Genomic DNA, 12,185 nt, shown 5'->3' with positions numbered 1-12,185 from the left:
CATGGGGGTGAGTGAATTATCAGGAAATATTTTCTCTGGAAGTGAAGTATATATACAGAATTTATATTTAATTAAACATTCTGATGAAACTGTTCCATGTTCTTCATCATCACAGTATTTTATATGTAATTGTACTCTATTTCTTAAAAAAAAGAGCTTAAATGTAAAATGTAAATTTAATATGACATTTGTGCAGACTTTGTAGTTTGTCTTTTAAATAAAATGTTTTATTTTTCACCTTGAGCATGCTTTGACACTTTATTGAAGGTTTTTTTTTATTGTAATGATTTGTAAAATAACAGTGTTTCTCTGTAGAACATTTAGTGCTTTCATTGTAATAATCTAGGTAAAATCTGTCAAATAAGGGTTTTACACTGTAAAAAAAAAAAAGAAGAAAAAAAAGGGTCAAACGACTGGCAGCTACGGCTGCCAAACAAAAAAACATAAAATTAAAGTAATATATCCTAATTGAAACAAGGAAAAAATATGTAAAATATGTTTTTTTTTCTGTAAAACCTTAAATGAAAATTACTGTTTTTGCAATTTATTTCAATAATTTTATTTTTTTTAAAAGGTGTTTATTTAATCTTTATAAGTGATTTTTTCTTATTTTGCATATTATCTGCCAATTGGGTAAGAAAAATAATCTTGTTTCCATTTGCATTAAGATTATTTTTCTTGTTTTAAGTAAAATGCACTAAATTTACATTCCAAAACACTCACTAAGAAAGCATTATTGAAGCATAAATGAATGAACAATGTATTTAACATCACTTACACTTTAAAAAGGGGGAGGAGACTGAAAGAAACTCTGGGTTTACAGAATAAAACCTGCTCCTGACCAGGTTTGATTTACAGAGTAAGTTACCAAGGTTACTGAATATGAGTATAAGTTACCTCTCTTTCAGAAACAGGCTTGACTTACCCTGCTTTCTCAGGTTTGATAAACCTCCCATTCTGAAACGGAAAACCCAGAGTTTCCTTTATTTCAGGGTTGACATACTCAGAGTTTTTACTTAACCTCCTTTCTGAAACGGGCCCCTGCTGTTTACGTACCTTATTAGGATCCATGGCCTTGACGCCGAGCCAACCAGACTGTAAGCGAGAAAAAATTATTAAAATGTAAAAATAAACGGTAATAAACTGCACCAAATCCTGTTCCAACTGACAGAATACTTATATGATAACATTTGAATACGTTTGACTGAAATAATGGCACGAACTTTTAAGTTAAACATGACCTACTTTCACTTTCGTTTTAAGATGTAATTTTGTTGAGAAGCGCTATCTTTATCACTTTTTCTCGTCTGATGATTGATCTTCCGTTAATAAAGTCAAATATGACAGTAGATCGCGATGGTCTAAATCCATTGTATGTGTTTTCCTCCTACCTCTTGCTGAAAGGTCTGCTGAAGTAGAAATCAGGCCAGTTCGACTTGAAGTGGCGCAGCGCAGACTGGGTGGCGTATGTCTGACATCAAAGTACCGCGAGACCTATAGAGAGCAGACGGCTTCTTAGCTTTCGATTCCCTCTCGCGGTTCTTTGATGTCATCCACCGATCGGTCTGCGCAGCGAATTACAGCAAACACGCCTGTGCGTGGTGCGTCAGGCGTGTGTAGGTTGTTATAGACCTCAACAACGTTCGCATTAAATTTAAACTGTTTAAACGCTGTGTGTTTATATACATGGGGGAGAGCGGGGGCGAAATTAACGCGGGACGAATTTAACGAAGCATATTTCTTAAAGACCCAATATTTGCATTCCAAGCTGTGACAAAACCGGTGATTTCTTCATAATTTTCCGCTGCTAGCTCTGGAAAGCAGCTTGCGAGTATGGTAAGTACATTACTGAAGCGGTATTTTTTCCTAATTACAAGTTGTGTTGCTCGTTTTATGTGTCACAGTAATGTTCAATCTACAGGTTATTTATAGGGTCCGAATGTCAGGAGTTTCTGTCGGGGCGAAAGCAACTCTTGTTTATTTTGTCCCGCTTCTAATGTAGCGAATTTCTGTATTTTGGAACGTTTATTAATATATTTATGTCATATAGCAACAGAATATGCCAAGTGTGAGGGTCAGAAAGACAGACAAGTCTGATTCAGCAAGATGTTTCTCTTATACAGTGACTTTTCTGTCTCTATGATTTACTATTTAAGTCTGCTTTATTACTTAACCAGAGATAATAGACATTAGAAATACTATTTTGTAGTTTGCACAACCTTTTAATTGATATGTATCAATTTTATCATGTCCTCACTGCAAAGTAATCAACTTGCACAAAAAATGTAAGCCATGAAATTATAAAAACTTAAACTATTTTTAAATTATGTTTTAGACTAAGCTAAACTGCATCTAATCATATATTAATCATGTGAAACTATAGTTATTGTTTTTACAATTTTCGTAATTTACCATGTCCTTAAAGTCATCTTCCACCCTGTTAGTATGCACATTCTCGCCTTCTAAAATAGACTACAATTCCACTGAGACCATTTTCTGGAAGTGATTTTGTTTATTGTTTATTTTATGCAACTGTACAAAATTAAGTGTCAACTCGGGTTTTTTTTTTTTTTTTTAAGTTTTCCTAATAGTTAAACATGTCTCAATTTTGGTTGAATGCTAAAAACAAGAAAAATAATGTATTAAAAAGCCCTAAATTTACTGGATACCAGAAATTACCCATATGTGACCCTGGACCATAACCAGTCATACGTAGCAGAGGTATATTTGTAACAATAATAATTAAAAAAAAAAATAATGAGCCAATAAATGAGCCTGTAACATATTAAACTGAAACCAGTCTTTTATCTGAAATGTAAAATCAGAAGGAGAATAACACAAAGAGAGCTTCAAAGGGGAGCTGTAACATTCCCACACATTTATTGCCTAATAAAATATATTGTAACTGTTAGTATAAGCCAACTTGTTTTGTTTTCGTTTTTATCACAGCCCGTGATAATTAATATATTATAAAAAATAGCCTTATAAACTAAAGTCATCCTCTATATTACGTCTACTATCATCGCTTGGATTACAGCGTCATGCTCCTTTTTTAACATATTTTTTTTCTACAATGAGGGGCAAAATGTTTGATGAATTACACTACAGCACTTATATTATTGCACTATGAGCAGACCAATGTCAATCAATGCACGACTGAAGTATACAGTGAACATAAATGTAAAGAAAGTTGCTTGTCAGATTTTCCTAACAAGCAACCATATTTTTTAAAGTAAGACCCAAAAAACGCAACCTGCGACCTGGGATTTTTTCAAGCAACCAGTCGGCAACCTTCCGCTCTCTCTATTGAAATCAACATAGAAGTGACTTAAACTGCAATTCATCGACTGGCCGCTAGAGACTGGTTCCAAAAGTCAATCCCATAGACTCCCCATGTTAAAATGCCCAACTTTTTTTTGCCCTTCCTGTCAACTGTGAGGGGGTGTGAATTTTTTTTTTATAACTCATCTGTTTAAGTTATATTAACCCTTAAAGTTCTGCATAATGGCCACTTGAGTGACAGGTGGAGTGCCACTGTCGCACTAAGTGGGAATGTTTTTTTTTTTTTTTGCACCCTCGGATTCCAAATTTTCAAATAGTTGTATCTTGGCAAAATGTTGTCCTATACTAACAAACCATACATCAATGGAAAAATTAAATTAATATTGATAGAATTGAATAATTTGTTATGAAGAGGAGAACAGGATCCAATTGCAAAGAGATGTTGAGTTTATTTAGAAACAGTCTTGTACTTAACAGGAGCAAAAATAGCTTGTAGACAACTCAGGGGGAAAAGTCTCTTGAAACAGGAACGTAGGCAATTCGCACAACATGCAGATAAGTTTAACCGTCTCTTTAAACAGGAACGTAGGTACTTGCAGAGTATGCAGGAAAACTAAACAGTCTCTTCTAACAGGAACGTAGGTTACTTAGCAGCGTATGCTGATAAACTCAAACAGTCTCTTCAAACAGAAAAAGGATAAACTCGGAATAGGCGCTCCCTCCGTGGCTTCACAGCCCTCTTGTATTCACAACCGTAGCTGGGGAGTAGCGGAGAGCAGAATTGCCAGCTAGAAGACCCCGGGCTCCTTTCTTCCCGTACTGAGCGGTAGCTCGGCGTAGAACCCGACAGCGGGTGTAAGCAGACAGCAGGGTAACTGGACACAGGGTGGGAGAGCAGGTTAATAGCAGGAGAGATATAGCTGACCTGGACCAGACAGTTTCGACAGGACTAGGACACGACAGGATGTTTAGTTGGAGAAGGTTCTGAAGGTTGTTAACAGCATCTGAATCGAGCAAAATAATCCGACAAAAGGCAAGAGAACAGAGGACATTAAATAGCAAACGAGCCTGATAGGGGGAACAGGTGGAAAGGATCAGTGAGATACCAAATGAGAAGCAGCTGCGGAGGGGAAGAAGAGAGAGAAAGAGAGGTAGTGACCAGCAGAGGGCGGAAAAGGGAAAGAAAAGCCCGAGATAGCAGAATCAGAACCAGACTCATAACAGTGCCCCCTCCTCAACGAGCGCCCCCTGGCGCTCCCGAGGAAGATACCTGGCGGGTCCGGAGGAAGTCATCAATAAGAGAGCGATCCAGGATGTCCCGGGAGGGGACCCAGCTTCTCTCCTCAGGACCGTAACCCTTCCAGTCCACAAGAAATTGATGGCCACGACCACGACGACGCATATCAAGAATCTTGCGTACAGTGTAGACAGACGGACCCACGGTACGCCTAGGAGAGACGGGAGTACGAGAAGGGGCGCGTACGACTGGCTTAATACAGGACACGTTTAAGACCGGGTGAATGCGCCGGAGCTTAGGGGGAAGCTTCAACTCTACTGTGACAGGATTGATGACCCTGGAAATCAGAAAAGGTCCGATAAAGCGGGGAGCGAGTTTACGAGACGGTTCCTGAAGAGGTAAAATGGTAGTGGACAGCCAAACTCTCTGACCAACTGCATACTTTGGACTCCTGACGCGATGCCGATTAGCGTTTCTTATAACGCGAACCCTAGAACGACACAGAGACGTCCTTACCCTTTTCCAAGTCCGCTTACAGCGCTTAATAAATGCCTGAACGGAGGGAACGTGAGACTCGGTTTCTTGAGAGGGAAAAAGGGGAGGTTGGTAACCAAGACAGCAGTGAAAAGGTGACAACCCAGTGGCGGAGGTGGGGAGAGAATTGTGAGCATACTCTGCCCAGGGTAATTGCTCGGCCCAAGAAGAGGGATTCCGAAATGCCAGGGTGCACAAAAGTCGACCGACTATCTGATTGGTGCGTTCAGCCTGCCCGTTAGTCTGCGGGTGGAAGCCAGACGAGAGGCTGACAGACGCACCAATCAGACGACAGAATTCTTTCCAAAATTGGGATGCGAATTGGGGTCCCCTATCAGAGACGACGTCGGTGGGGAGCCCGTGATACTTGAAAACGTAGGTTACTAGAAGCTGGGCTGTCTCCTTGGCAGAGGGAAGCTTGGGGAGCGGTATGAAGTGAGCGGACTTGGAAAAACGGTCTACTACAGTTAGGATGACAGTATTGCCAGCCGAGGACGGAAGGCCGGTAATAAAGTCAAGGCCAATGTGTGACCAAGGACGCGACGGGATGGGGAGCGGTCTAAGGAGCTCGGCAGGCGGAGAGTGACCAGACTTGGTCTGAGCGCAGACGGCACAAGAGGCAATGAAACGGCGCGTATCGCGTTCCATAGTGGGCCACCAAAATCGTTGACGGAGAGAAGCTAACGTGCCCCTAACGCCGGGATGGGCGGATAATTTAGAAGAGTGGGCCCACTGAAAGACTGCTAAACGGGCGGAAACCGGGACAAATAGGTGGTTCTTAGGCACATTACGCGAAACGATCGAACGAGAAAGGGCGCGCTTAACAAGCTTCTCGATTCCCCAAATAACGGTGCCGACTACACGCCCCGGGGGAATTATCTCCTGGGGCGTGGAGGTTGCGTCGGAGGAGTCAAATAGGCGAGACAAAGCGTCAGGTTTGAGGTTTTTTGAGCCGGGTCGATAAGAGATTGTAAAGTCGAAACGAGCAAAAAATAGAGACCAACGAGCTTGACGCGCATTAAGTCTTTTGGCCGAACGAATATACTCCAAATTCTTATGATCTGTCCAGACCACAAACGGGACAGCAGAGCCCTCTAACCACTGCCTCCACTGACCTAAAGCCAAACGGATGGCTAGAAGCTCTCGATCACCCACATCGTAATTACGCTCCGCTGGGGAGAGGCGGTGTGAGAAGTACGCGCATGGATGGACCTTATTGTCGGAGAGGGCGCGCTGGGAGAGAACACCTCCGACGCCCACCTCCGACGCATCCACCTCGACAATGAACTGTCTGGAAACGTCTGGTGTTACGAGAATAGGCGCGGTAGTGAACAAAAGCTTTAAATGATCAAAAGCCTTCTGGGCAGGATCGGACCATTTAAAGGTCGATTTGATCGAAGTGAGGGCGGTTAGAGGCGCGGCTACTTGGCTGAAATTACGTATGAAGCGCCGATAGAAATTCGCAAATCCCAGAAATCGCTGAAGCGCGACTCGGGACTCGGGAACGGGCCATTGGGCAACAGCCTGTACTTTGACGGGGTCCATGCTAATCCCCTCCGGCGAGATTACGGAGCCTAAAAAGGAGACGGAGTGCGCGTGGAACGTGCATTTTTCAGCTTTTACGAATAGACGGTTCTCCAGGAGGCGTTGGAGGACACGGCGAACGTGTTGGACATGACTCTGGAGGGATGGTGAAAATTTAAATATCGTCTAAGTAAACGAAGACGAAGACGTTCAGCATGTCTCTCAAGACATCATTGATTAATGCCTGAAAGACAGCTGGCGCGTTGACCAGGCCGAACGGAAGAACCCGATATTCAAAGTGTCCTAGCGGCGTGTTAAAGGCGGTCTTCCATTCGTCCCCCTCCTTGATGCGGATTAAATGGTACGCGTTTCGCAAATCTAGTTTAGTGAATATCTTAGCCCCTTGTAAAAGTTCAAACGCGGACGCCATAAGTGGTAAGGGGTAGCGGTTCTTAACTGTAATTTCGTTTAGCCCCCGGTAGTCGATACAGGGACGAAGGGAGCCGTCTTTCTTCTTTACCAAGAAAAACCCCGCGCCTGCGGGTGAAGACGACGCGACAATGGTACCGGCGGCTAACGAATCAGACAGATAGCTCTCAAGCGCCTTGCGTTCAGGGCCCGATAGGGAGTATAAACGACCGCGAGGTGGAGAGGTACCGGGTAGAAGATCAATACTGCAATCATAGGGACGATGGGGAGGAAGAGAAGAGGCCCGGGACCGACTAAAGACCGCCCTCAGATCGTGATATTCCTCCGGAACCCCTGTCAGATCGGCCGGCTCCTCCTGAGACACAGAAACAGAAGATTTAGCGGAAAACAGACAATTGGCGTGACAGGACAGACTCCAAGAGAGAATAGTATTATTAGACCAATTGAACTGGGGATTGTGTCTGACTAGCCAGGGATGACCTAGCACTACAGGGGAATAAGGAGAATGAAAGACTAAAAAGGAAAGGGTCTCCTGGTGGTTTCCAGAAACAGTTAGAGCTAATGGCACTGACTGGAGATCGACATTGAATAGGGGTCTACCATCTAAGGCAAAAAGGGATGTGGTAAATCTACGGCTCGTCAAAGGAATACCTTGTCCTCGAGCCCAGGCTTCGTCGAGGAAATTCTCCTCAGCTCCAGAATCTATTAAAGCCTTGCAAGAAACAGTGGTACCGGCCCAACTCAAAGTTATGGGGATAGTAGTGCAGGAGGTGGATGAGGAGAGTAAAGCAGTTGCGCTCGCCAGTACCTCCTCCTTTACTGGTGAGCGTTGGCTTTTACTGGGCATTTTGCAACGAAGTGATTGGGTGCTGCGCAATACATGCAAAGGCGATTAACAAGGCGGCGTTCTCTCTCCTTAGTAGAGATGCGCAAACCGCCGAGCTGCATAGGCTCGGGATCAGGAGTGGGACTAGAATGCTTAGGTGCTGCCATCGAAGCTGCGGGAAATTCAGCGCCCTTGGCACGACGACGGAGGTCGAATCTCTTGTCCACCCGGATAGCGAGATCAATAAGGGGATCAAGATTCTTGGGCAGCTCGCGGGCGATGACCTCATCCTTGACGTGAGCGTTAAGTCCATCTAAGAAACGAGCCGCCAGAGCCGTCTCGTTCCAGCCGCTAGTGGTCGCAAGGGTGCGGAATGCTATCGAGTAGTCCACCACAGACCTTCCTCCCTGGCGGAGAGATGAAAGCAAGCGGGAAGCCTCTTCGCCGTGGGCCGAACGGTCGAAAAACCCGGAGCATCTCCTTCTTGAAGGAGTCGAAGCATCCGGTAAATTCAGCCTCTGCCTCCCATGCAGCAGTTCCCCAGTCGCGGGCTCGTCCAGTCAGAAGCGAGAGGACGTAGGCCACTCGGGCTCGCTCGTGGGCATAGGTGACTGGTTGGAGAGAAAACACAACTTCACATTGGGTGAGAAAAGAGCGACACTGGGTGGGCTCACCACTGTTGCACGGGGGATTGTTGACACGGGGCTCAGGAGAGTCAAGGGCCCGGGGAGGCGGCGAATCGCTGCTGAGCGACTGGACCTGAGAGGACAATTCTGAAAGCTGGGCGGCCAACGTCTCGACCACTCGACGAGTCGCGGTGAGCTCCTCATCATGCCTTCCTAACATAGCTCCTTGTAACTCGACTGCTGTATGGATGGTTCTCTCGTTTGCTGGATCCATAGTATGGTCGGATTATTCTGTTATGAAGAAGAGAACAGGATCCAATTGCAAAGAGATGTTGAGTTTATTTAGAAACAGTCTTGTACTTAACAGGAGCAAAAATAGCTTGTAGACAACTCAGGGGGAAAAGTCTCTTGAAACAGGAATGTAGGCAATTCGCAGAATATGCAGATAAGTTTAACAGTCCCTTTAAACAGGAACGTAGGTACTTGCAGAGTATGCAGGAAAACTAAACAGTCTCTTCAAACAGGAACGTAGGTTACTTAGCAGCGTATGCTGATAAACTCAAACAGTCTCTTCAAACAGGAAAAGGATAAACTCGGAATAGGCGCTCCCTCCGTGGCTTCACAGCCCTCTTGTATTCACAACCGTAGCTGGAGTAGCGGAGAGCAGAATTGCCGGCTAGAAGACCCCGGGCTCCTTTCTTCCCATACTGAGCGGTAGCTCGGAGTAGAACCCGACAGCGGGTGTAAGCAGACAGCAGGGTAACTGGACACAGGGTGGGAGAGCAGGTTAATAGCAGGAGAGATATAGCTGACCTGGACCAGACAGTTTCGACAGGACTAGGACACAACAGGATGTTTAGTTGGAGAAGGTTTTGAAGGTTGTTAACAGCATCTGAATCGAGCAAAATAATCCGACAAAAGGCAAGAGAACAGAGGACATTAAATAGCAAACGAGCCTGATAGGGGGAACAGGTGGAAAGGATCAGTGAGATACCAAATGAGAAGCAGCTGCGGAGGGGAAGAAGAGAGAGAAAGAGAGGTAGTGACCAGCAGAGGGCGGAAAAGGGAAAGAAAAGCCCGAGATAGCAGAATCAGAACCAGACTCATAACATAATTGAAATGATTGAATTAAATTGACCCTTATGACTGGTTTTGTGGTCCAGGGTCACATATCTGTCTGGAACCTCAGTCTCAGGGCAGCTGCTAAGTCGCATTTACCTTGGTCACATTTAGGTTTTATCCATACTTTAGCTTTTCCACCTCTACTATCAATTTGCTGTTTCCATCTGGATGTTTTGTTATGCAGAATATGAATTTTACACATAAAAACTGGATGGAAACTACTGTTATATTTTGTTAAGAATTTTTATTATGATAACTTAATTTGATTAAATTTTTATATTGTTGATTTTTTTTTTTAAATGGATTGACATTGCTAATAATATATATTGTGTTTCTTTTGACCCAGCTGTGTGTTACTTTCATCCCAACTGACGATGTCGAAAGTAACAATGTGCAACTTATGTTGAAAGTGAAATTATACTTAATTTGTTGTACATTTGAACAAAATAGCACCTTGTATTGATACAGTAGACCACACTTTTGAGTTATTGACCACAGCTAGCCATGCATTATCCCTTACATATCTCAAGGCTACCCACATACACACACTAAGTAATCATAATAATAAATAAATGTGTTTTTTATTTTTATAAGACCAAGCTTTAGGTTTAGAATTTCGTTACTCTGTTTCCATTGTACAATAAATGCTGCAGAAATTATTTTAATAAGAATTTTATAATTCTACAAAATATCTTTGAATTATGTTAAAATCATTCAAGAGTGATTTCGTTGTCATGGGTGCTAAATGCCACCTTCACACCATGATAGGACTTTTATCATTTTAGATTTGATATTGTATTTACAAATGCTTAACACCCTTACCCATATTTTACATGAAATATTGCTTGCCTAATTTTATTTATTTGTTTTCTTGTAAATAGGGGGTTTTCTTAATTTCTTTTTTATTTTCTGATTTTAACAACTAAATCTCTTCGCTTTAGACTGGATGGAAATAGGTCAATAAGTGGAGGAGGGACATCGTAGCATCACAAAAAAAGACCAAGAAAATCTTCACATGTCTGCAATGTGGAAAGAGTTTTTCACGGCTGGATATTTGTAAACATTTACATTTAGCAGATGCTTTTATCCAAAGCGACTTACATTGCTTTACATTTTTAAGTACTTGCAATCCCTGGGATCGAACCCATGACTCTGGCATTGTAACTGCCATGCTCTAACCACTGAGCTACAGGAAAGGATAATTGTAAACAACATCAAAAAAGAAATACTACAGAAACAAATCATGTGTGCTTGCAGTGTGGGAAAACCTTCAAAACATCAATCAATTTCAGAAGGCACCAAAAAAATCATACTGGTGTAAAACCTCACACCTGCCCTCAGTGTGGAAAAAGTTTTACAGAAAAAAGCCACCTCAATAAACATGCCAAAATTCACACTGGAGAGAAGCCTCATACCTGCACGGACTGTGGAAAGGGTTTCACACAAAAAAAGTGATCTCAAGAAGCACTTAACAATTCACACTGGAGAGAAGCCACATGCATGCCCACAATGTGCAAAGACTTTCGCAGATACTTCACATCTCACCCGTCACATGCGAGTTCACACAGGAGAAAAGCCATTTATCTGTGATCAGTCTGGGAAACAATTTGGTTCATCATCAAATCTAAGCATCCACATTAAAACCCACGCAAAGACAAAGCCTCACGTTTGCCAAATTTGTGCAAAGAATTTTACTCGACTGGACAACTGCAAGAAACACCAGAAAACACACACCACTGCCAAAAATCATATGTGCTTTGAATGTAACAAGACCTTTTCCACAGCCTTCCAATTAAAACGTCACCAAATCATTGGCCACACAAAAAGGCCACCTTAAAAAACACTTTTATATTCACACTAAAGAAAATCCTTCACCACAAAGACTTTGTTTAAAAAAAAAAAATGCATTAAATATATAATGACAAACCAAATGTTTTTGTGTTTTTTAAAGCAAAAGTGTTATAAGTTATTGTTCAAATAAAGTAACTTTGAAATTTTATAAGAATTGCAATGATGTTTTTCTTTTATTCTGAGCAGTATCAGCAGTTTTGAATCACTATACGATGCCTATATGATGTTCACCCACTCCTTATTGGTCAGCAAGTACTAAAGGGTGGAAGTTAAATCAATAGTTTAACCAAAAATGACAATTCTGTATTCATTTGCTCATGCTCAAGTTGTTCCAAAATATTCCATAGTTTATTTATTTATTTGTTTATTTTACCCATACCATGAAAGTCATTGGGGACCATTAACTTTTCGATTACCCATATTCTTTGAAATATTTTATGTTCAACAAAGAAAATAAACTCGCACACGTTTGAAACAACTTGATGGTGAGGAAATGATAACAGGATTTATCATTTTATGTGAGTTATCTCTTTAATTTAATTTATGCAATCTGCATTTAGGAATTTAACAGCTAAAGATTATGTCTACAAAAAAGCGATGAATAAATGCTTTCTACAGACAACTTGTTTGAACTTGCCATTTCTTTTTTTGCCCAGCAGATGGCAGCAACAATTTTTTTTTTTCCCACATGCATTACTTTATAAATGTATTAAAAGACGATATCAAGACGATAAAATACCCCCCATCCCAAATG

This window comes from Garra rufa, chromosome 14 (genome assembly GCF_049309525.1).
Source record: "Garra rufa chromosome 14, GarRuf1.0, whole genome shotgun sequence".
NCBI classification, from domain to species: domain Eukaryota; kingdom Metazoa; phylum Chordata; class Actinopteri; order Cypriniformes; family Cyprinidae; genus Garra; species Garra rufa.
This window is presented reverse-complemented; position numbering follows the sequence as displayed.